Source organism: Typopeltis vanoorti, chromosome 1, assembly GCF_054136105.1.
Source record: "Typopeltis vanoorti isolate ZY-2024b chromosome 1, IOZ_Tvanoo_1.0, whole genome shotgun sequence".
Classification (NCBI taxonomy): Eukaryota; Metazoa; Arthropoda; class Arachnida; order Uropygi; family Thelyphonidae; genus Typopeltis; species Typopeltis vanoorti.
In genome coordinates this window covers 13,196,365-13,222,875 of record NC_143549.1, presented here as the reverse complement: position 1 = coordinate 13,222,875, position 26,511 = coordinate 13,196,365, and the positions used below count along the sequence as shown (strand labels likewise).

General features: G+C 35.6%; 1 long non-coding RNA gene across 1 annotated transcript in view; it reads left to right on the top strand.

Moving 5' to 3' along the window:
* The first annotated feature begins 11,594 nt into the window (after positions 1-11,594).
* Positions 11,595-26,511, top strand: part of LOC150109795 (uncharacterized) — a 94,016-nt gene continuing 79,099 nt past the window's right edge. Inside the window, exon 1 of the long non-coding RNA XR_016550216.1 lies at positions 11,595-11,722. This is a non-coding gene — a long non-coding RNA (uncharacterized LOC150109795). The remainder of the gene's footprint in view (positions 11,723-26,511) is intronic.

Here is a 26,511-nt window from a genome sequence, read left to right as displayed (position 1 = left end):
TACTAATTGGTATAATTGGTATATAATTTGCTACCACAGCCTTAGATCCTCCTCCTTTATGTAAGGGAATTGTTTCGGCCTGCTTCCACTCTCTTGAAATTTTGCTAGAGCTGACTTAAATTAAATTAAATAGCCTGATAAAGACCTGTTCTCCTGCATATTCTCGTAAAACTCAAACCGATATCCTATGCAACCTCCAAAGCTGTATTTGTATTTAGATTCTAAAATATACTAAATACGTCCAATTGTTCAATCTCTATTCTCACATCAGTCCCTTTCATCTCTATCATAACAATATTTTCACTTGGATGATATATACCTTGCAAAATGATCAATAAATAGCTCAACAATTTCGTCTACTTTTGTTACCTCTCTAACATCGGGACTCCTTTAAAGTTATCCTTTTATAACCATTTTTGCTCCTAAGTTCCACCTAATAAAAAAACTCTGGGATTTTCTTTCTTGTGTTTTTGCCTTCCTTGCCATACTACTCATTTTTCTTCCTGTTCGTTGTACTGTTCGTGAGTTAGCTGTCACCTTTAACCTTACATACCGTCTGCAATATCTTTTTATAACTCTAGCTTAATGATATTACTCATCCATCTAATTCCCACTTGATTTACCCTCCTAACCTTGGGTATACAGTGTGATATTGCTTCCTCCAGATACCTGATGCATTATGTATATCCTTCTCTTGTAGATCTTTATGACATCGTACTGCTCCATGCTGCCTCCCAAGCATCATAATCATTTGCCTTGTAGTTCCACATATACCCTAAACTGGGATTACTCATGTTTTTCTACCACCCAAGTCAAGACCACATGACTACTTTCCCCACTCAGAGGCAATGTAGCCCTTTAGTTATGGCAGGTCTTCTGATCCTATAACAAGATCCAATATTCTCATACCCTAGCTCCCTATGTTCCCTTCGTCACATCCTGGTTCAAGTAATTATCTGTCAGTATGTGCATTAATTTTATTTCCTTTCTTCCATGTGATCTTTTCTCCTTCCTATTTATGTCTCGGAAGTTGAAGTCCTCCCAAAATAGTTACTCGAATTGCACTCACTGTAGTAATCTGTTGACGCATATTTTCTACATCATACCTGGCATTTCCTGATCTACAGCAGCAATCAGTTTTTTTTTTATAGTATGTCCTATTGGCCTCAATCTCACGCCAGATTGACATATAAGATCTTTCATCTGCTTACTGACTCCTGCTCTTGTTGGCTGCAATTAATCTGCTAATCATCAGCAGGAACCTCGTCCTTCTAGTGTCTACTTTATCCTTCCAGCAAATAATAAATCCATCCGATTCTATTCCTGTAACCAATGCTAAAACTCATCGATTTTATTCCTGATACTAATAGCATTAGTATATAGAAACAGTAGCATTCCTCTAGTTCTAGTTACTTTTACTTTCTAAATTGATTACCCTCTGATTATCTTTTGATTATCTTCTGCACTTGTTGGTATTTCTCCCACTAATTTGTTCCATCGGTGCTTTTACATGCACTTCTCTGCCTCTGCTCTAATTTCTATTGTTTTCCCTGTTTCGAACTTCAAACATTCTCAGTGAACAAAGCTCTCTCTTTTGCACTTAAATGAAAAACACGCTGTCCCAGCCGTGGCAGTAACATAATTATGATAATTGCCGAAAATCGCTACACGTTTCTAATCTTAATACCACAATCTCTTCCCAACGCACATCACTTTTCACTTGGCTACATTAAACTGGCAGCCATTTACTTTTGCCCATCGTCAGCAAAGGTTGGTCGATTGGTAGGGCCTCTGCTAGTAATGGCAAAAAGTTAAGCAAGTTTCAGCGCGGTTAGTAGTTGGAAGGGATTAAATTGTTCGATGCTGTTGGCACACTCTCCCTCGATGAGTCTTTGGACTCCCTAGAGGTGTCATATAATAATAATAATAATAATAATAATAATAATAATAATAATAATAATAATAATAATAATAATAATAATAATAATAATAATACCGCTGGTCTGTTTAAGTCTTCTGTGAGACTTAAACATATTTGAAATCTGTGCATCACTTTCATTTATCATCGCTCTTTCCATTTTAGCATCATCTGCAAACAACTGATATTTCCTCTGAAACCATTTTCTATATCATTGGTATCCAAATTAAACAACAGATGTGCAAGTACTAAGCCATCAACCAACCTCTGTCCGATTCTTCTAAATTTCGTAAAAATACCGCCTCCGTAGCGTATTTAGAAGAACAACAGTATATTGCGTCCTTTCGATTGGAAAGAAGCACAGTTCGATTCTCATCATGACGACAGGAATCTTTATATGGACGTTTTTAACTGAAGGTGAGTTAACTGATCATATGGTGGTAGAAGATTTATCTATGTCTCGGAAGTTGAAGTCCTCCCAAAATAGTTACTCGAATTGCACTCACTGTAGTGAGTGCAATTCGAGTAATTCGAATAAACTCTGGTCATCTTTTGAGATAACACTCTCAAAAGATGACCTGAGAACTGTGTGTTATTGACCAAACAAAGCATTCAACACTTTCATGCACAAAACCGTACTGGACATCTACTATTATGGTTTAAAACATATATGAAGACCAGAATTGACACAAAAGAAACATTTCAATACGTTATGAGTAAGGAGAAAACAAGGGAGCATCCCTGAAAGTTGAATGGGTCATCCCGTACTCTTACACCACTAATCGAATCCATACACACCCCTGTGTGAATTAGATTTTTTGCTTGTGTAGTAGTGAATAAGGGCAATGGTGTGAATAACAGATAGTGTATCTCCCCAATGAGTATTTTTTGACTTCATGGAGATTTGCATATAATAATAATAATAATAATAATAATAAAACATATTACAAGCATAGAATCAATCCACAGCAGAGCGTTACCAATAATCTATGAACTCCCACAGAGTGCTGCTCTTCTCCAATTTGGTTTAACACAACATGAACCAATTCCATTTAAAAAGTAAGCTCTTCCAATATGCAGGTAAGGTAATACTACCATGGTGTCCATCCATAATAGAGAAAGCATAGCCTACACCATTATACTGCATGGCTTTAGCCTGGTTACCAACTGGCTAACTGAAAACGGCAAACATAAAACTTTGAAAAGTATTATTATTATTATTATTATTATTATTATTATTATTATTATTATTATTATTATTATTATTATATACAGAGTACGCTGTGTAGGCATACGAACGGTTGTATGGTTGTATCGCTGGTCCCGTTTTTATAGTTTTAATGTGGTTCTAACTCCTGTATTCAATTTAAAAGTGTCATAAAGTAACTCTACTTGTCACGCTGAAGACAGTGACATATAATTCATCGAAATCGGCCACGTGGAATCCAAAATCTGAGTGTGCTAAAAATTGAAGTGTACACCGCGGTTGCTAACGAGTATAGAACAAAGGACGTTGCCATCTTTGCAGCTGTACAAAGGAAGAAAGGTGAGTCATGAAGTGCAACAAGTGTCAGAAGGAATTACCGTTCGACGGATGTTATATAACCTGCAGGAAATGCCATAGGAATCTTCACTTTACATGTTCCGGACTTTCAGAAACAACCTGGCAACACAAATTTAATGCCAAACGAGAAGAATGGAATAACTAAACTGTAGAGAGAACAAAGAAACGCCAACACCCACGACCCAACTGATTACGCCGGAGGCACAAGCGGACGATGAACTGAACAGAACAAAAAAATACCGGTGAGTCTTATAATTTGAGTTCCGTAAATTTATTACTAGAAAAAGGTTTAGAAAATATAAAAGCCAGCTTGATAGATCTTGTCCAAGAACTATTTGATAAACAGAATAAAGAAATAACAAAAAAATTAGCGAATATGAAGAGTTTGTTAAATTTAATAATTCAAAAGTCGAAGAAGTCTTACAAACGGTAAAAGACATTAAAACCAGCATTAACGCATTGCTTGCCAGGCAGCACAAATTGATAAAAGACACATCTGAACTCCGTCAAGAATTTAATTCCCTGAAACTACAATACGAAGTTTTAAACCAACAACAACATAAAGAAGACCTTGTCATAAACGGTCTTCCAGAAACCGAATCCACAGAAAATCTCAGAGACGTACTTTTAAAGTTAGGCCATGCAATTGACATCCCTCTACAGCATAATGATATTCAGACCATAAATCGGTTTCCCAGGAAGAACAGAAAACAAGGCTCGCCACGACCCGTACCAGTCATAGTTCGTCTGACAAGCAAGGCTACAAGAGACAATCTCATAAAAGCCAGCAGACTGAAAAAACCAGTAGTCAAGGATTTAAATGCATCGCAAAACAATACGCCAATCTTTCAATCTGAGTATTTAGTAACCTTTCAATCAGAAACTTTTGTACCAAGCAAAAAAAGAAAAAACAGGAAAAAAGTATCAATTTTTATGGATCAAAGACGGCAAAATATTCTTGAGAAAGTCACAGACTTCAGAGTCTATACAAATAAAAAGCTCGGAATATATAGACAGGTTGCCAGAGTGAAACAAAAGACTCCAACTTAGTTCAATAAGAAGATCTCAACACAACAAAAATGAATGTGAACCATCAGATAGATGTACTTACACCAGAATACATCAGTAATTGTACTTTCGAATCGCTTGATGCTGGACACAACACACAGTACAAGCGAGAGGTCTCTCAATCTTGCATATTAACATCAGAAGCATCCGAAAACATTGGTTATTGTTACAGGCTTATCTGAGGAATTACGCTGATATTATTGATATATTGATTCTTACAGAAGTATCCATAACTAATGACGAAGCTTTCCAAATTCCAGGCTTCCAACAACATAGATCATACCGCCAAACAAAAAGAGAGGGTGGAATATTAATATTTATCAAACAAAAATTAATAGCAAAAGAAACGGCCTATCAGTTTGAGCATGCTGAAACCCTCTTCCCTCGAAATCATTAATACCACGAATACACAGCATCCCATAATACCAAATGCTATTTACAGGGCACCAAACCTAAACATGATAAAATTCTTGCACTAACTCAATTGCTGGCTTTCATGCCAAGAAATATGCTCAACCGAATACCTAATGATAATTGGCGACATAAACATAAACATTGCAAACGAAAACCAGAACAACACTGTACAATACCTAGACACACTATCCATGTATAATCTAATACTAACAATAACATCATGTACTAGAGAATAAATATTCGGAAATACTATCACTGCCTCCTGTCTAGATCATATAAACGTCCGAGCACCACCAAACAGTTACACTGCATCAGTCATAAATTGCAAAGTAGCAGACCATTACTTCACCGCTCTAAACCTGCAAACCAAGACAATATCCATGCAATGTCCCACAGAAGAAAAGCGACAGAAAACAATAATAGACGAAGAAATAGGCAACTACGAAATAAGAAAAACAGACTGGGAACACCTGGCATCAGATTCAGCAGATATCTTATACAACAACATTAAACTCACACTAGAGGAAATATATAAGAAAGCTACAAAGAAAGTCAGAATTCGTACAAAAATAACACAAAATCCTTGGATATCACAAAACTTAATCCTAGAAATACGCAGAAAGGACGCTTTTTAGAAAGAATTAAAGCGATATCCAAATAACACTACTTTAAAAACCGAATATAAGATAACAAGGAATCGCCTTAGAACACAAATAAGAAATGCAAAAAGAAGCTACTACAGAGACAACCTAACCTCTGCACAAAACAACATGAAACAAACCTGGCACTTGATCAATGAGATGCTAGATTTTGTTCCCAACACCACCGCCTCCGAAACCATAAACACAGCTTCATGAAAGATGCAAAACCTATCCAACAACTAGCAAATGACTTTAACCAATACTTTGCAGACTCCATCCAAGAATTGCACAGAAATATTCCCCCAATCACAAAACGAGACCCTCCCCTTGGACCACAATCAAAACAGACATTATGGTCCCCAACCATAAAAGAAGCAGAATACTTCTCTCTGCAATACATCAAATCAAACCAAGCAAAGGCTCAGGAATAGATGGTATAAGACCTAAAGATATAAAGCAACATGCAACTAGTTTAAGTCCTATCCTACTAAAATTAATAAATAAAATATTTAAAACAGGACAGATACCAAGTATGCTAAAGACCACCATAATCACCCCCATATACAAACATGGAAAAAGGAATTTAATTAGCAATTACAGACCCATAGCAACATCACCAATTATCAATCAAATTATGGAGCGGATCATACTGAAGAAACTCACAGCATACACTGAGAGCTTTCATATTATCCCCAAAACACAATATGGTTTTCAGAAAAATAACGGAATAACATCTCTCTTGGAAGACTTTACAGACGTAATTAATACCGCATTAGACAAAAACAAAATTGCCATGGTAGTCTTTATTGATCTAACTAAAGCATTCAATACACTCACACATCAAACCTTGATAGAAAAGCTGAGGCATGTTGGAATAGAAGGGCCTCTTCACAGGTGGTTTACAAACTACCTTCAAAATAGAAAGCATATCACACGTATCGGGTCAAACCGAAGCAGAGAGCTATCAGTAACCTGTGGAGTACCACATGGAGCTATACTCTCCCCAACTCTATTCAATATTTACACGCACGATATTAATCAGCTACCACTCAAAGGCAAGATATTCCAATACACAGACGATACAGCAATAATATCCATCCATAATAACGCAAACATTGCCCAAAAAAATATGCAACACGACATAAATCTGTTCACAGACTGGCTCACAAAAAACTCCATACACCTAAACTCAGAAAAGACAAAATTAATGATATTCAGAAACCCACTGACTTGACCAGTTGATAACAAATATATAACCATCCAACATTCACTTTCCAACATAAAAAACACACAGAACAGCAAATCAGTACAATCGCTCAGGTTGAAACGATACGATACCTTGGAATTTACTTCGATGCAGATATGAACTGGAATAGCCACATAAACCATCTACACAACAAACTCCGAACAATAAGTGGCAAACTCTACAGGTTAAAAGACATAGTTCCCATACGCCTAAAAATACTAATATACAAAACACTATGCCAAAATATACTAAGATACGCTGTAACAACGTATGCTTTCTGCAAATTAAATAGATTAATGTCGCTACAGTACAAAATGATAAAACTGATATTTTGGGAACAAAAAGACAATAACGACCTTATATACATTGCAATGTCAGAACACAAAATACTGACAGAAAGACATTTATGTCACTATGCAGCTTTGCTAAAACATTATTTCGATGCCAACTACAGGACAGTCAGAAATACATACCGTATAACAAGACCTCAGACTACTAATTACATCACATATAAATACAATAATCACTACGGAAAGGCCACGCGAAACTTCTACATCCGAGATATGATAAACAAATTACCTTTTGAATAGAGAAACCTTACAAACTACAATAGCCTGAAAAGAGCTCTAAGGACATACTATGAACAGTTAAGAAACACGCACCTAAAATACCATACAAACTTAATGAAACACAATATATTCGTTCAGGCTTCCCGTTCAGCGACGCATCAATACATTCCAAGTTATTGTGTGTGTGTGTGTGTGTGTGTGTGTGTGTGTGTGTGTGTGTGTGTGTGTGTGTGTGTGTGTGTGTGTGTGTGTGTGTGTGTGTGTGTGTGTGTGTGTGTGTGTGTGTGTGTGTGTGTGTGTGTGTGTGTGTGTGTGTGTGTGTGTGTGTGTGTGTGTGTGTGCGTGCGTGCGTGCGTGCATGCATGTGCCTGCGTGCGTGCGTGTGTGAGTGCGCGAATTTTTCAATCATAGATTTCGTAACTTCCCAACACAGCAAAAAAGAAAACCAATAAATAATAACCAACTGGTGTCATCCTCAGATAAGCTTACATATAAGCTTCGAGGATGAAAGCAGAGAAATTAGTTCTCATCCAAGATGTATAATATATAACCAAGTGCGTGTAATGTACGTATCACATGTAAACCAAAGTATGTAATGTATGTATTATATGTAAACAAATGTATGTAATGTAAGTATCATATGTAAACAAATGTAAGTAATGTATCATATGTAATCATATATATGTAATGTATGTAAGAACTGTAACAAAAGTATGCAATATAGAGTGATTATATCCATTGATATTGTATATATAGAGTGTAATAATGCAAAGAAACATCTATAATAATCATCATTATGAATATTATAATAATATATATTGTAAACAGTTATTGTTATTATTATTATTTAAACAAAAACTTTATGTACGAGAAACTATTTGTTATGCATAATTGTCTTCATATAATATATGTAATTTATCTGAGAAATAATAAAAAGGTTAAATTTTTTTTTATTGTTATTGTTATTATTATTATTATGTGACAGCTCCAGGGAGTCCAAAGACTCATCGAGAGAGAGAGTGTGTGCCAACAGCATCCAACGATTTAACCTCTTCCAACTACTAACCGCGCTCAAACTTGCTTAATTTTTGCATGAGCCATTAGTAGCAGAGGCTCTACCAATAGACCAACCTTGAGAAAATTAACAATCTTCATAACCCAATAAACTATATCCATAGAAACTGTATATCTCACTGTCTGACATCTGTTCTTCTATGCTCGGGACACCATCTCTATTAAAATCACAGTTATCCTACAGGTCTATACAATGGTACCTCGGACTTCACTTCACTTGTGATGTAAACTGAAATAGCCATGTAAGCCATTTGCAAACTATATCGATTAAAAGAAATAGCTCTCGCATGCATAAAAACATATGTAAGAGAAAAAAACACCTACCGCTGTACAGTCATGTTAAAACACAACTTCAACCTTCCTTTCCTTTCCGTGTGATGGTAAAATACCCCCCTTTTTTATGGGAGAAGTACAGCACCATCTGAGTCCCCCAAATTTTATCTGGGCTCCGGAACCTGCATATGCTGACGAATCAGGCTTATGGCTGGGTCAGTATTCCTGGCTGTAATCCATGTGTTCAGAAGACTGGTTTGTCTGCTTGCTGGATGAAAACCCCCAGATAAACTGGAGGAAAAACCCTGCTGTCCACGCTTAAGACCGGCTAACTTGGCTATGGCTGAGGAAGATCCTTAAGTTTCTCACGTTGTCGACGAGAATCGAACCTAGGACCCTCCTTCCCCAGGCATATGGTTGTGAAGCGCAAAGTCACTAGGCTATCCGCGCAGACAACTTCAACCCAAACCATAGAATAGGTAGATATATGAAGAGATATAATAATAATAATAATAATAATAATAATAATAATAATAATAATAATAATAATAATAATAATAATAATAATATATCATATTACAAGTAATCGACAAGCTACTTCGCATATGAGTACAATAATCATGGTAAAAACTAGCTGGAGCTTTGTCTGTCGTGGAAACATGAATGACAGACATAATACTTTTTTTTTTAAATGATTTTACATATGTAAGGGAAACTAAAGGTAAATTACAATTTTACATTGAGTGAAATATATAGGGGTATTTAATAATTCTAGTGTCCTCTTACATGTGTGAAACCGTCATTTAAAAATTAGTATTATGAAGCTTTCATAACCGACATGTGACAAACTGCCATTCGAAAAGAGAAATATTAGGACATATAAGGAACTGAAACCGCATTATGAGGATACAATAGCTATAATGAAAATTAAATAGAATTACTCCAAATAAGCACAATAAAATTCTCTAAAGTACGAACACAAAAACGCAAACAGACACACCATACCCATGCCTACCCCACACTTCGTATTGGCAAAACATGAAACACAGAAGAACGACAAGTTAATATACTATTATTACATGACACCTCCAGGGAGTCCATGGACTCATCGAGGGAGGGCACTTGCACTACAGCTCCATCACCTACTCCATCTACAGGTAACCGCATCCGCCATCTATCGCCGACAACCACCACTGGTAGTTTCACAGACAATCACAAACATCCATGACCACGGCGGGATTCGAACCTGCAGCCTTTTGACTGGAGAGCAGATACGCTAACCACTCGACCAGCCAGGCCGGCAGGAACTGAAACCGCATTATGAGGATACAATAACTATAATGAATATTAAATAGATATTACTCCAAATAAGCACAACAAAGTTCTCTAAAGTACGAACACAAAAACGCAACCAGATAACCGCGTGTGGATATGTCAACATTTTTCCTGTGTGTGTGTGTGTGTGTGTGTGTGTGTGATTATCTTAGGATACACTTAGTTTTTTAATTACAAATTTAATTAAATAAATAAAAATAAGAAATATTAGAACAACTTAATTATTAGATGAAAAATTACAATAATTGTAGAAAATATTATTATTGTTGTTGTTGTTGTTATTATTATTATTATTATTACGTGCGCCTCCAAGGATTCCAAGGACTCATGCAGCATTTCGTTCAGATTTTGTAGAAGAAAATACTGTACTAAAATGCATCGCAAGACATTAATGGTATACATGTAAATATCTGTGCAGTAAATAAAATTATTATTACTGTGATTATAACAATAATTATTATTCACTGCAATAGTTTTGCAGACAAGATTAAACAAAAATTAGTAATATTTTGTTCACCTGCATTCACATGTGTTTCGAAATATTACTTTTAAAATCCATATTATTTCATTTGATATACAATTCAAAGTTTTGAATGCTGTGCTGAAAATTTCAAAAACATATGTCTTAGCGCCATCTACCAATAGTATTGTCGAGAAGCAAAAGCGCGGGCTGTGAAGTTGTGTTTTTCTGTTTCTGAAAGTATCTTAGGTTTGAAAGTGTGTGTTCTGGAGGTTGTAAGGTAAGCATGTTAACAGGTCATTTATTATGTCTTTCTTAATATATACAAATGTACATGTTTTGAGTGGAAATAATACGTGTGCCAGCATTATAAGCGTAGTAATGTTAGATGTAGTCCCTGTTTTAAATCTGCAATTGATTGCACAAAAAAGAAAAAAAAAAGCTTTTATGGTGGATGTCACGCTGAACGAAGAAGACTAATATTTGTCATATGATTAGCCCCAAAAAAATTGTTCCTTCGTTTATTTATGTATCACATATTGATAAATATATCCCGCAGTACTGAAATTAATTTTTTCCCCAACGTATTTGACGTTTGTAAAGCATGGCGAATGGTGGCTTTCCTGCTATGCTGCCTAACGGTTTCTTATTTCTATGCCATCAAATTATACTTAACATATATGGATGAAATTGATGATAGGCGAAGTTAGATACCATCGTTTATTTTTATTTATTTTTTTCATGTAAACACATTTGTGGGGCGTCTATGTTTAAAATATAAAAATAACAAACCCTTTCGTATATATATATAAATACATATATATGCTCTGAGTTCAATGAACGCGCGCGCGGCAGGGTGTCAAGGCAAGAGGTCTCCCACAAAGGTGGAGAAGTGCATCTCTGTATATTGCAGAATTTTTTTTTTTTTTTTTGAGATATAAAAGAATCATTAATACTGATCGTTTTATTGTAGAGTTGTGTAAATGTAACGAATTTTTATTTATTTATTTATTTATTATTTTTTTGAGGAATAAGGCATCGTGAGCAGCTGGTTAATGTATTTCTCGATAGGCGCCTAAGTTGTGTAGATCGCAATACAACAGTAGGATTTCATGATTACAGCTTTTGGCGTTTAAACATTTTTAAGTCAAAGTTATCAGGTTGGAATAAAATTTTGGTTTGAAATTACGAGAGTGGAATATATTTATTCTTTCTGGTTACATTATACTGCAGAAGATATTAAGTTTTATTTTTCTTCATAAATGTATTAATATCAAATTTCATGAAATGAATTTGTTAATATATAACTTGCCGTTGAACCTTGTGCTACTGATAAAGTTGTCAGTAAAACAAATTATTTCTTCTTGTTTGTTGTTTCGAAATATTCCAACAGGGTGCTGCTTGAGATTTTAGGCAGTAATAGTAAAAAATGTTATAGTAATGTTTGAATAAATACGGATGAAAGCTACTATAAATATTTATGTATTTTTAAAAATCAAAATATTAATAATAGCTTTATTAGCAGTCTTGTTGACTAAATTTTGGTATTAGTTGTAAACAGAATAATTCTCATTAAAAATTACAGTAGGGACTAAAATTTTGGCAAATTGCCAAATTTTTATTGAGGATTACATTACAGAAATCAAAGTAAATTTTTATTTTAAATTAAATTGCATTGCACAAAATTAAAATAGTGACTAAAGAAATTCATAAATAAATGAAAATAAAAGCATTAATTCAAGACAGGTTCTTGCCTTCCTTGGTTGAAATGTTTATACTGATTCTTGTAAAATGTGACATTTTAATTTATTTTAAATGTTTATTGAATTATATATAGATTAGCCAAAGAATAACATTAAGCGAATGCATATTTAATGAAAAAAATTAGAGCACATAATGAAATGTAATTGAAAATGTTTCATTATGCATCAAACTACAAGGAATTGTAATCACCTAGCTTACAATTTTATTATTTTTATTTTATTTACATAGCACTGATCATCCATTGTTGCATTGCTTTCTGCTAAGCTTGTTAAAACACAATTATCAGCTACCTCCTTTTACTAACTTCAAATCAACTGAGCCTGTTTCTTTTCTTTCCCTTTCATTCTAACTGCCCTTATTCTTGAACATAAGTCTTCTTTGTAGAACTTTCCTATCAGCTACAACCTCAACCATATTTAAAATATAAAATAAATAAAAATCAGCAGGTACTGTCTTAAGTCTTACCTATACATAGGACCAGTGTACTATACTTTCTGCAGTCTCATGTGATGTATATTTTATGAGCCCCCCCCCCTTCCTACATGAAAGATTGCAAAGGGTGAGCTAAGGACTTTTTTCCCCTTTTTATCAATTTTATGTGTGTACATGCATGCATATTTATTCATTTTTTACATAATCCAGAAACATGAAACTTTTTCAAGCACGTCAGGTTCCAATAAGCAGGGTAATTGTCTCATGCCAGGTGAAGAACTTCCACCTTAAAGATCCATGTTAACAAATATCCATATCAACAGCAGAATTCAGACCCATAGTCTGTTAGTTGGAGATTGGATATACTAATAGTTGGCCAGTCAGGCATGGCAGATATAAATTATTGTGTTCCAGGTTTGTTAATGCATATATTATCATTTCTTTGCCCCCCCCTCTCAGAAATGTAGATGGATAATTAATTTAAAGAAAACAAGTAGTATAGTTTAATACTTTAATATACTTTAATTTATCAATTAATATAATTTTAAATAATTGTAAGCATAAAGGTCAAATGAACAATAGCTATGCTTTATGTGTGCCATTTATGTGAGAAGCACAAAGGTTTATGCTTTGTAGTGAGATTAGATTATCATTGGCAAATACTAGAGTGAGATACAGATAATTTGAATTTTGGTATGATTTTTAAATACAAACATATAATAAGCTCAGAAATCAGAAAAAGTAATCACCTAGAAAATTATAATTTTGTTGGTGAACCAAAGAAAGGCTGAACCTCATTTGACTATAATCAATCATACAAACTTCAAAAGCTCTGTCAGAAAACAGGATATTCAGGAGATTGCCAGATTTCTCATTGTAAATATGGGTGAAAAAAAAGATAAAAATTATTTATAAAAAAATTATTTGTCCATATCAGTTTCCTAAACATGTCAGCTCACACTTCAAGAACATACAATTGATGAAGCTCAAAAAACAAACAGCAACTGTTGACAAGTGATAACGTTGAATTGGATTCGTTGACAATAACCAATCACAGCCACCGATTTCTAGGTGCTGTTGTCTCAGCACTCACCCTGCCTCACCTTCTGGGTAGTTTAAAATAACTGGAATGCTAAGAATTTGACCTGCTTCATCATATGCACGTCTGTTCAAATGGCTCAAAGGTGTATATATTTCTGACCACCCACCCTGGCTATTATCACAAATGTGATTTAATGTTTACACATCAAAAAGTGTCCTCTTCATAAAGCATTAACATATTGTGTTTAATTTTAGGAATTGCACAAAGCCAAGAAACAATTGCGGGGGGGGGGTTCTTTAATGGGAATAAATGCAAAAACATAATATTGGTATTATTGCTATTCTATGGATGTGCATGCACATTTAGCACACCTGGAATATTTGCCCCTGGTACACTACTCCACTACACGACTCGCTGTCTTTTCTACTAATATTTCTATAATAATATTTTTTTTTTTTTAAATAATAACCTGCTATCTGAGTTGGATAAATGGAATAACGATTAGATCCACTATAATTTTACAAAAGGTATTTGATAGGATACCACATGAAAATGTGGTATCCTATCAAATTGCTGCAAATGGGGATAGATGAAGATAGTAGAAATAAGAGAGCAACTGTACATGGTGAAGAAGATTCAAATACTGTAGCATAGGGCTATGTAATTGGTCAATTGCTATTGAATTAGTGCATTAATGAAACTGGAAACTATTATTATTATTATTTCGTGACACCTCCAAGGAGTCCAAAGACCCATTGAGGGAGGGCACCTACTCTACAACTCTCCATCTCCACCACTCCCATAATATGAAAAGTAATATCCAGTTTACTAATGATGTTACATTAGTGGCCAAAAGTAAATTACAGCGATGTAGTGAGTGATCTGCAGGATAATGTGAATAAACTGACCATGTGGACAATGAGGCCAGTGTATTTATGACTGTGTTATGTGTTATAGTTAGTTTGCTTGTTTTTTGAAAGGATTCAGCACTGAATCTCTGAATTCTTTCCAACATCTCTTCATTCTTTTGAAAAATGACCAAAGTTATGCAGCAATTTACATGTGGTCTGATTAGAGCCTTATATATATACAATGGAACTATAACATCCTTACTTCTACATGTTAGTGTTCTTCACATCATTGTCATAACATCAGCATCATCTACTGTGCTGTCCTCACAATTTTAACATTGTATTTACCTAAAATTTCAGGTACTTTGCTACATTGAACTAGCATCCCCAGTCATTTGTCATTCACCCAATTTAGTGAAGTGTACTTACAAAACTACATCTGCTCTGTTAGTTGTAATTCTCTTCAGCTTTGCATCATTTGCAAACAACAGATCACCATTCAGACCTCTCCTATTATCATTGATGAAATAAGTTGAACTGCAACAGTTCTAAATACTGATTCCTGCAGCACACTACTAATAACATTTGTCTTCCAGGAAAACACACCTCCACAGACAATTTGCTAATACCTATCAGACTGCCATTCTCCTTTTCAGAATCTAAACATATCACTGTGTATAAATCATGCTTATCCAATGCATTTGTCACCTTGTTATAATAAGTACATTGCTAAAACATGGTCTTCCTTTAGCAAACCCATGATGACCATCAAAGAGAATGCTTCTGTTTTGAACTTAATTCTGACTCTTGGTCCTGACTAACATCTATAACAATTTAACCACAGCTGGAGATATGCAGATTGACCTATAATTTGAATCCTCAGCCTTTTCCCTTATGAAGTGTAGGAATTTTGCCTTCTTTCCACAACTTTAGAACTTGGGCCAGTCTGTTAAAGCGGTATGTTACTGCAGTTAACTTCCTACAACATTCCCTCATGTCTTAATAATGATGTTAACTTGATAATATGTACACCACGTGCACTGAGCTCCTCATATATCTCCTGCTTATTCACCATCAGTGACTCCTCAACCTTCTCTACTGCTTTCAGGTCTTCATGATGTTACTTTCAGATGAAATACCTTTACAAAGCTATTTCTCATTTAACATCTCTACTAGAGATGTTAAATGAGAATCAGGACCAAGAGTCAGAATTAAGTTCAAAACAGAAGCATTCTCTTTGATGGTCGTCATAGGTTTGCTAAAGGAAGACCATGTTTTAGCAATGTACTTATTATAACAAGGTGACAAATGAATTGGATAAGCATGATTTACATTTAACATCTCTACTAGAGATGCTAAATGAGAAATCCATAATAGTTCTGTCTTGTACTGGCCAGGTATTGAAAAAATGTCTTAGATTTTGGCCTCATTAACTGCTACTCATATTGCACTTTTAGTAAGTCAATCACCTTTTTTGTTTGCTCTTCATACTCCTCATGCAACTGACAGTTAGACATTTTGTGTTGCTTCCAAATTGCATGCATTGCCTCTTCGTTCATCTATTTCACATCTATCTTATTTGACTTTCTGACCTTGGGAATTGCATCGTGACATTGTCTCTGCCAGGCAGTTCTTGAGCAGGTCCCAAACAGCATTGATCTGCTTTCTTTCCAGTCTTCTCTGGAGTGCTGGTGAAGATTTTAGGTAAGTTAGTAAAATCTCATCTACAGACATGGGGATTGACTGATTTGATGTGCTTCACAAAGAACAGTTTCCCTAAAGGAAGATCATGCTTAGATGCTTAGGATACCACATGAAAAACTGTTCCATAAATTAGAGACTATTGTCTTGGATAAGTGGGTAGTTGGACAAGTATCAGATTTATTGGGAGAGGGGGAATGAAGCCACTAGATTTAGGGTAATCAGTTGTAACCTAGAGATTGGTCCTTATACCATTGTGTTGTTGAATCTATAATGATATAGATTATGACTTGACAGAAGATATTTAATTGTTTGCTGATAAAGCAAAGATAGGCATAGCAGTTGAGGATGCTAACTGATATACAGCACCTTGCAGAATAATTTGAATAAACTGGAACAGTGAACAAATCATGCCTGTCAATTCAGTGTTAGTAAGTGTAAAGTTATGCACTTTGGCAAGATGAGATTTCAGGTGACATATTATATTAGTGGGATTATGCTACTAGAAACTGATGAGGCTCAAGATCTTGGCAGTATGATTGATAGGGCATTGAAGTTGAAAGGTCATATTTTAAAAATTGCAAATGCAACTCGGAATAATTGCGATGTTGACACATATATTGCTATGTAAGGATGAGGAGGGCCTTTTGCCTCTTTACAGGTCTTCAGTGCGACCGCACCTTGACTCCACAGAGTATAAAGAAGAATATAAAAGGATAAAAGAATAGTTACAAAGATTATATCAGAATTATTGAATTTAGATTATGAGGACATATGGGAAGTATATGAACTGCAGACACTGCTAAAGAGGACAAAGAAGGTGATATAATAAAGGTGTATAAACTTTTGAATGGACATTACAGGTAATTGACTGCACTTTTTTTGTTTTATGGAAAGTGTAGACAGACAAGGTGGCATCCATGGAAGGTTGTGTGATTAATGAGGAGGTGATATCTAGATTTTTCTCTCACAGACCAGTGAGTGAATGGTGCCTGTTGAAATAGTGAGTATATCCAGTGTGGATAATGTGTGGCCTCCTTAGAGTTTTTGACTCTCTGAGGTCTGGTAGTAATAATAATTTCAGTTACCCTTGGACTGCATTATCTGCTACATTTTCTATGATATTCACACTTTTGTGCCTGTGGAGGTTGACAAGAAAGCACATTTAGTTGGATGTTGCTATAGGCCTGGAAATGTGGAGGATGGTGATGAAGAAATGTATAAACAACTTAGATTAGTGAACAAAAGAAAGATAATTATTTGGGTGATTTTAATTATGGTGGTATAGATTGGAATGAAGAGAGAGCATTTGGAAATAAGGAAAATGAATTTCTCGAGTTCTTGAGAGATAACTATCTCAGGCAGCAGGTAAAGGAGGGCATGCGAGGATCGAGAGTTTGAGATCTGATAATTTCATCAGAGGATGTAATTGTGAGTGGAGGTTTACACTTTCTTCCAGTTTGTAAGAGTGATCATGAATTGATCACCTGTGTTGTGTCTGGCTATATGCACACTTTTCTGAGGAAGGATATATGTGGAATTATAAGGCTGGTGATTATGACCAATGGTGAGCTATAAGGGGCTCGCATGAGCCCTTTGTTAAATTTTTCTCAAATTTGCGAGCCCCTTGTTTTTTTTTGTTTAATAATCTTGTAGAACTAGAAAATACCACTGTGGAATGTATACATGCTACTATAATTGCTACTTTAAATTCATATGGATTTTCTGATAACTATATAAAAAATCATTTCATTGCATTTTGTTCTGGTGGAGCTAGTGTAATGTTAGGAAACAAATCAGGTGTTGCAATCAAACTTCTACAAAAAATTTCCTAACTTTGTGATTTAGCATTGCACTCATCATTTACACTTAGCATTAGATGATTCGATAAAAAACATTAAAGAAATAAATCATTTTGAAATATTTATTAATAAATTATGCTTTTTATCATCAATCACCAAAAAATCGACGAGAATTAAATATGATTGCAAAAGACCTTGGTATCGAAATTTTAAAAATCAGCCATGTGTTTGAACCATGATATGGGCAGTTTACAAACAGCTCTTGCTTTGTTGAGAAATTACCCAGCTTTATGCAAGCATTTTGCATCGAATGATAAATATAAGGGCTTTTTAAACCGACTTCTCAATTTGCAGTTTTTAAAAGTTCTAGCATTAATGATTGATTTCCTACAGGAATTATCATATTTGTCAGAAGCTCTATGAAGTTGCAATATAATTATTATAAGGGCTAAGTTAGACTTTTTTTTTGTTTGTTTGCTCGACGATGTGAGCCCTTTATTAAAATTTCCATAGCTCACCACTGATTATGACAAGCTTAGGAGACATCTTGGAACTATAACATGGAACAAGGAGTTGAGCGGTAAGGAAATAAATGCTGCTCAGGAACTGATGAAATAGATGACAGCATCAATGTCTGAATGTATTCTGAAGGTCAAAATACTGAATAAGGTAGGTGTAAAAAGGATGAATGAAGGGCTTATGAAATCTGGTAGAAAGCACTTTGGAGGCAGTACAAGGTGAATAATGGTAATAATCAGTTAAATGAAGGTAATGGGGAAAAAAAAAAATAAGCCAGGAGAGTAACTCAGATAGTAAGGACAGCAAAAGTGCAGTATGAGCAGAAATTATCAAAACAGGGAAAGAAAAATCTTAGTTTTTTTAGATATCTGTGAAAATGGTAGAATGGTAACTTCTACAGAAGATGTCGTAAAGGTATTCGGTGATCAATTTATAAGGTGTTTCATCCTGATCAGGGTAGAGGATATAGGAGAGCATGGCTTAATTGTGAGTGAACAGGAGGTATTTGAGGAAATAGATAGAATTTGGTGACATATCACCACGCACTCTAAGGGAATGCTCCGGGGAATTTGGCAGTAGCATTGGCATACCTGTTTAATAAGAGTCTTACAACAGCATAGGTTCCAAGGGAGTGGAATGAAGGTTAAATTGTCTCACTGCATGAAGGTGGTGATAAGGCTCTAGCTTCAAATTATTGGTCAATTTCATAGAAAGCTGTATATTTGGAGTTGTGACGGTACTGGAGAGAGAGAGATTGGTGAGAAATAGGATAAAGAAATGGGTTGATAACAGCATGGATTTGTTATTATCACGTGACACCTCCAAGGACTCATCGAGGGAGGGCACCTACTCCACAACTCAGTGACTACAGCGAACTGCAACTACCATCATCATCTACACCAGTGCCATATACTGCCCACCACCACTAGTTTTTCACAGACAATCGCAAACTTCCATGCCCATGGTTTGAATCAAACATGCAGCATTTTTGCTGGAGAGCAGATACACTAACCACGGAGCCAATCAGTCTCGCTTTTGCCAGCCTCGTTGGCCGAGTTCCTCTGGGTCTGGCTCCCATTGATGAGACCTTAATAATGGGTGAAACTGGTCTGGGCAGCGACCCTTGTGGACATGTATCCAATTATACATGTCTGCAAGGATATGTGCTTTTCATTATGGGATACTAAGGCAAGTGATGTGAAGTCATTAGCTTCTATATACGAATTGCTCCAGTCCTGAAAACACCTCAGGTGCAAACTTTGTTTGCTTGCACTTGGATAAAGGATTAAACCAAGTGCAGGCAGCCCTGGGTTTACAACGGTTCAATTTACGGCGATTCACAATAATGGCAGATGCCTGCACGTGCTTTCTTACTGTAGTGTGGTCTGACTGAGAAACAACTCTAGCAGGCATTCTAGTGTTTGAGTGTTTACCGAGCTACTACGGTGTATATGTATCAAACCTTGTTTTACTGTTGAATCTACCTAATTGTTCTATTTGATTTTTTTACATATATTTAAATTGATAAAGTACGTAATTACATACCATGTCTGATAAAAGAAGTTCAGAAAGGTTAGCAGAACTTGGTGTTAAGAAGGCACGGAAATCAATCGCATCTTGAAAAAAAAGATGGAGGTGATTTGAAGAATAGAAGATGGGCAGACACATGCTAATGTCTGTAGAAGTATGAACTTACCTCCATCGACTGTTACTACAATTATGAAAAATGCAGATAGAATAAAACAGTCTGCACAACAATCTACAGCAGTACTAAATGCAAAACATGTAAGTTATAGCAGGGGTAAACTTCATGAAAAATTGGAAAAATTATTATCATTATGGGTGGATGACTTGAATCAGAAAAACATTCTTCTGACGCAGGCTGTTATAACTGAGAAAGCAAAAACAATTTTTGAGGATCTTAAAAAGACAGATGGAGGCAAAAAAACATTTTTAGGGAGAAAAGGTTGGTTCATGAGATTTAAGTCTCGAAGTAAGTGCCATAGTGTCAAATTATGTGGTGAGGTGGCAAGTGCAGATTTTGCGGCAGCGGTTGCTTTTCCTAAAGAATTTCAAGACTGTGTAGAACAAGGAAGTTATCCTCCTGATCTCATTTTTAATGTTGATGAGACTGGGCTCTACTGGAAAAAATTGCCATCGCGCTCCTTCATTTCCTGTGAGGAACGTTCCACTCCAGGTTTTAAAGCTGCAAAAGATAGACTTACGCTTTTGTCGGGTACAAATGTCTCTGGAACTTTGATGCTTAAACCAATGTTTTTGTACCATTCACAGACACCATACTCCTTCAAGGGGTCTAAAAGCCATGCTGCCAGTCTATTGGAAATGGAACAAGAAAGCTTGGGTTACACAAGATATTTTTATAGATTGGTACACAAATTATTTTTGTCCTACCGTGCTTCGCTTCTGTAAAAATGATTTGCCAGCCAAGGCATTGCTTCTCTTGGATAATTCCCCTGGTCATCCTCAAAACCTTGCTGAAGTAAAAACACTATTCGATGTCAAGGTTGTTTACATATCCCAAACACATTGCTTTTGCAACCAATGGATCAGGGGATTATATCACTCTTCAAAGCAAATTCTATTACCTCCATATAACATTTATTTCCATATATCCATATAATATTTATATATACATATAAAGAAAATGAAGAAGGTCCTCTGAGAGATATAAAAACGGCCAATTTACAGCGTATCCTTACAAGCATAGAAACATTGACTGATGAACTCTGCGAAATGGACCACGATTGGGAACGGAGTACAAACATAAAAAGGAGGGTAATCACATCTATTTGACCTTACACTGAACTCCTTATAATAATAATCTAGGCAGTTAACACTGGATACTTTTTTCAAATAAAATGCAGGTTATCCGAAACCAGGAACTTCAACATTGAAATATGTAATATCTTTTCGAAGTTTCATATTTTCTGTATGTAATTTTTTTTGTTTTTTGTTATTAATAATTTTATTTTAATATACAAATATATATGTATGTATTATCAAAGCTTTAAATATAATAATGTTACACATACTTCATATGCATATTTTTTTGACTGCGCATAACATAACTTTGTACCTCCCATTAAAATTGGGTTCATTTTACGCCGATTCAATTTACGCCCGTTTCTTCAGGAACGGAAGTGAGGCGTAAACTGGGGGATGCCTGTATATAATTTCTTGGTATCTTTAATTTATTATGAATGAATTAGGTTTTTGTTTTAAGCAACTCCTGATAATTTTGCTTTTCTTGCACTGCTCCCCTTCCTTTTCTTATAATTTTTGGAAAACAGTGGCCTGGATATATGGTGGGAATTTTGAAGAGAGTGAGGAATGAAAAATATCTCAATTATATCAAAAATGAATAATTTCTGTAAGAGGATCATGAGTATCTGTATCTGAGGGATAGTCTGACCATGGGATGGAGGAGTAAAAGTTAGAGATCTTCCCATTTGGTGTTGATCCCAAAGTACATGAGGTTGTGAATAGATGAAAGGAGTTTGTTCCAGAAGGGATGAAATTGTGATCTGAATTACCAAGGGAAGCAGTTGTCTTAGCAGTGCACTTGGAAGGGGAACTGGTTAAGTAAAAATAGCATTGGGTGTGTATGTGGAGAGGATTGTTGGGGATCCTCTCTGGAAGATGAATATCATTATTTACAGAAAATAACTATTTCTCTTCCAACTTGGTCAATGGAATTGACTAAGCTGGAAGAAAGCCAGTTATGACTGTAGACATATTGCTTAGGAAGATGACTTCAGTGTTAAGGTATCTGGATTTATGAAATCAGGCTTCATGGATTAGAAATTTAAAGAGGTCAGAATGATTTCAGAATTTCTTGAACAGTAGGTTTAAGCAGATGAATGAGACAATGAGGCAGGGAAATCGCAAGCCATCTTAGATCAAGGGGGGGGATTCACAATTAGGCATACTCTGGCAGGGAATGTCATCTCACAAAAGCACAACTACCACCTTTGTGGTGGAAGGAATCATATAGCGTGTAGTTTGAGTTAAGATGATGTGGTAATTTGCAGAGATTTCGGCTTCAGTTAAAAATACATCAGGTTTGTATGCCTGCAGGTGATGTGCGTTTAGGTCGGTGTTTATACCAACCATAAATGTTGAAGTGAATGCAGAAGAATTTATTATTTGTGAGTGAGTGAGAGAGAGAGAGATTTTTAATTTAAGTGCTATAGTGTTACATTATTTAAGGTTACTTTCATGTTAGTATAGCTGAAGAGATAAAAAGTAAGGGAACACATAGTGAGAGAAGATAGACTGGTGGACATGTTGACACAGAAAGCATCTAGATAAACAGTCACTTCTCAAGTGAGTACTGCATGATCAATGTCAACAACTGGAGGCAGAATAGTTACATCTTTAACTGAAATTCCCTCTGACACTATAATCAAATCTAACACTCTTTGACCCCCACATGCTGCTTGAGGAAGTTGTCCTGCAACAGCTCAATGAATGCATTTTCATTCTTCTCATGAGATTCTACTGCTACCAATCAATATTTGAGTAATTAGTCTCCCATTATGATTACTCTTTTCGTGCTCATCTTGTCTATTTTGTGATGCATTTCTTTATCACTAGCAACCAATCTGCCTGGTCTTTAACAACATCTCACTATATAATTGATCTTGTTAGATTCAACCTCACCAAATGGCTTCAAGCTCACTGCAATATGAAATACTGTTAGTAGTAGTACTACAATCATAGGTCTCAACTCTAACTAGATTCAAGTCATCCAGTATTATTAGCAGCACGCCCCTCCTCTCTGTCCTTCCTTAAAATACTGTACCCTTTACACTCGATACCAATTAGTATGTCTGATTCTGATAGCTAGGTCTCACTAATGCCTACAATCTGAGGTCCCAACATATTGACTAAGGCAACAAACTCTACCCTTTGTTTCTGATAGTGCCTTATACATCTAGACATTTTTGCACATGTTTGATGGATCAGAACCGGACGAACACAAAAGTCGAAATCATTCTCTCCTCGTAAACATTTCCATGACAAAACCCATTTCCATCATTAACAGGGTTATATAACATTGTCGCTCTTACACTCAAATTCTCACTGTTCCTCCCTTTATAATTTATTTTCTCTGACTCTCTGTGTTAGGTCTCATACCAGTTACTAGTTTTTCTAGACTCCTGATATCCAACATATTCAGGAGTAGGCACGAAAGACAAATACAGATAGCATAGATTTTTTGAAAATTGTGAGGTGCTGTGAATGCTTGGGGGGGGGGGATTGAAGATATTTGTGTGGAGAGTGTTAATAGGAGAAATGAGAGAATTTGGGTCTGTAATAAGTATAGTATGCTTTTGAGATATCATTGAATATGAGCAGTTGTAAGCAAAAGATTATGGAAGTAGGAAGTAAGCAGAGTTGACTGTATGGTAATGGTAAGACAGATGGCGAAAGTGGCAGCTAAGCAAAAGATTATGGAAGTAGGAAGTAAGCAGAGTTGACTGTATGGTAATGGTAAGACAGATGGCGAAAGTGGCAGCGAGTTACCAGTGGTGAGCGGCAAGAGAAATGGTGGAGAGTTTCTGGCAGTAGGAGAGTGGACATGCACAGTAGTGAAAATGTGATTAGTGTAAATGGCAATGAGAAAGTGATTGAAGTGTTGAAGATAGTTGGTATACAGATCAGGCAAGAGATTAAACGTATGATGAATGAACTGAGAATTACTGATTTTCATGGAAATGTGAGAAAGAATGGGATGAAAGATTTGAGTGACAACATATAAGGATTCTATGATTAGAGGTGTAGTGAGCGAAAAGGTGCACAAGTTTGTTTTCTGGATGGTAGAATGAACAGGGTGATTGAAGCATCAGATAAGAGGAGTATGCAAGCAAAAGAGTTGGTACAAATGATTTGATTGCTAACAAGAAGAATATAAGGATGAATGTCAGGAGATTGTTAAGGAGAGCAGAAGAGAACAGTGTGGTTGCCCAGCTCTGATAATGATGAGTTGAAGGCAAGCATATTATGAATGGTATGCTAGCAGAGCTGTATGAGAAGAAGGGAGTTCATTTTGTGAATCTTTGGGATGAATATGAGGCACAGATAGAACTGTATAAAAGCAATGGGCTATATTTAAATGGAATTGGTGTGTCAGTTTGAGAACTGCTGCAAGAGAAAATGACTTAAGTGAATGTAAGACTTAAGGAAGCAAGAGGTGTGTTGTGAAAGAGCAGGAGAGTAAGGCAGGCAAGTTTGCAAATGGAAAGGTGAGTGGCATAAATGGCAAAAAATGGCGGTGACAAGTTACTGCAGGCCGAGTTTTTAATTACTATGAAAAATGAACAGTCTTTCATATAGAAAGAATAATAAATTTCTAAACCTTAAAGAAAATAAAAGGAGGGAAGAAAGTGAAGATGAATGGCTTATGTTTATGACTTAGAGAAAACTGGCAACTAAAATTGCAACTGATTCAGCGATTTTTTAAAAGAGAATGTTGTAGCATTCAAATTAAGGATTTCAGATGATTATTATTATTATTATCATCATCCTAAGATCCCTGCCCATGGAGTCAAAGAAGACATCATGGGATTCAGCAGTTTTATTTCCAGCTCTCTGGAAATAAAAATTTTAATGAATTCATTGGCAGCTATCTGATCAAATAACATTGAATGAGATGTTTTAAGAAGGCAAGAAAAATGTAAATTATGCAGATAAAAAATATTTTGAATGCATTTAGAACAAGGCCAAAAATTCACTTATCCCTGTTTACTCAAGTGGATTTCTGGACCCTTGTCAGTGATGATAGAGTGAAATGCATGGGGGGGTGGGGAGTCATATTCAAGAAGCAGGGTCAATGAGACTTTTTTTTTTTATCTTAACTAAAATATAATTACACCTTTATGGCATTCGTATAGTGAAGGTATGTAAGTTCTTTTCACTAAGCTTTGATATCTTCCAGGTCTACCTACTCACTGATGAGACCTCAAAAAAGGTTGAAACCGGTCTGGGTAGTGACCTCCTCTTAATGTAATGACAGTATTACATCTCCTAGGAGCTGTGTTTTACATTATGAGAAAATATCAAGAATAGTGAGGGAGCTTGCTCCACCTTTACTTCGAATTGCCTTCGCCGATAGTTTTTCGGCATGAAACTTATAGATCGTAGTTATCGATCTTTAGTTTCGTTTACTGGCTATAAAACAACAAAGGATGTTTATCCCCTTATGAGTTAGTGTATGTTTACAATTGCTAGAACTATTTGAAACAAGGGGAATAAAATTGTAATATTGATGGAATTCATTTGCAAAAAAATTGTTGAAATAAGTGAGACATGGTTATAGGCAATTTCAATTTCTTTATGTCTGACATCGTATCAGGATGTCAAAGATAAAGGCTGACATCCTGATACGAATAGAGATGGAGGAATATGTAGTCTTTTGTGAAGACAGACTAGGGGGGGAAAATGGGAGGAGTGCTATTGATGATGGTAGAGGAGTCATGTCCATCTAGGTTGGAGATGTAAGGGGCATATTGCGACAGTAGTTTTGAAGCAGTATGGTGTGAAGTGGAAGTGGGCAGGATGAAATGATTTGTATGGTGTTGCTGTAGACTTGGTAATGTGGAAGGCAATGACAAAAAAATGTTTAGGCAGATTGGTCTGGCTAATAAGAAAAAGAATGTTTGTTATAGGCAATTTCAATTATGATAATATATGGAGGGCTGAAAAGTTCTGATAGATCCCCCACACACAAAAAATGTTTTATTAAACTAATAATTTATTCTTTTTTCTTTTAGGATATATAAGATGTATCAGAAGTTTTGAAGAAATTTGAAGAC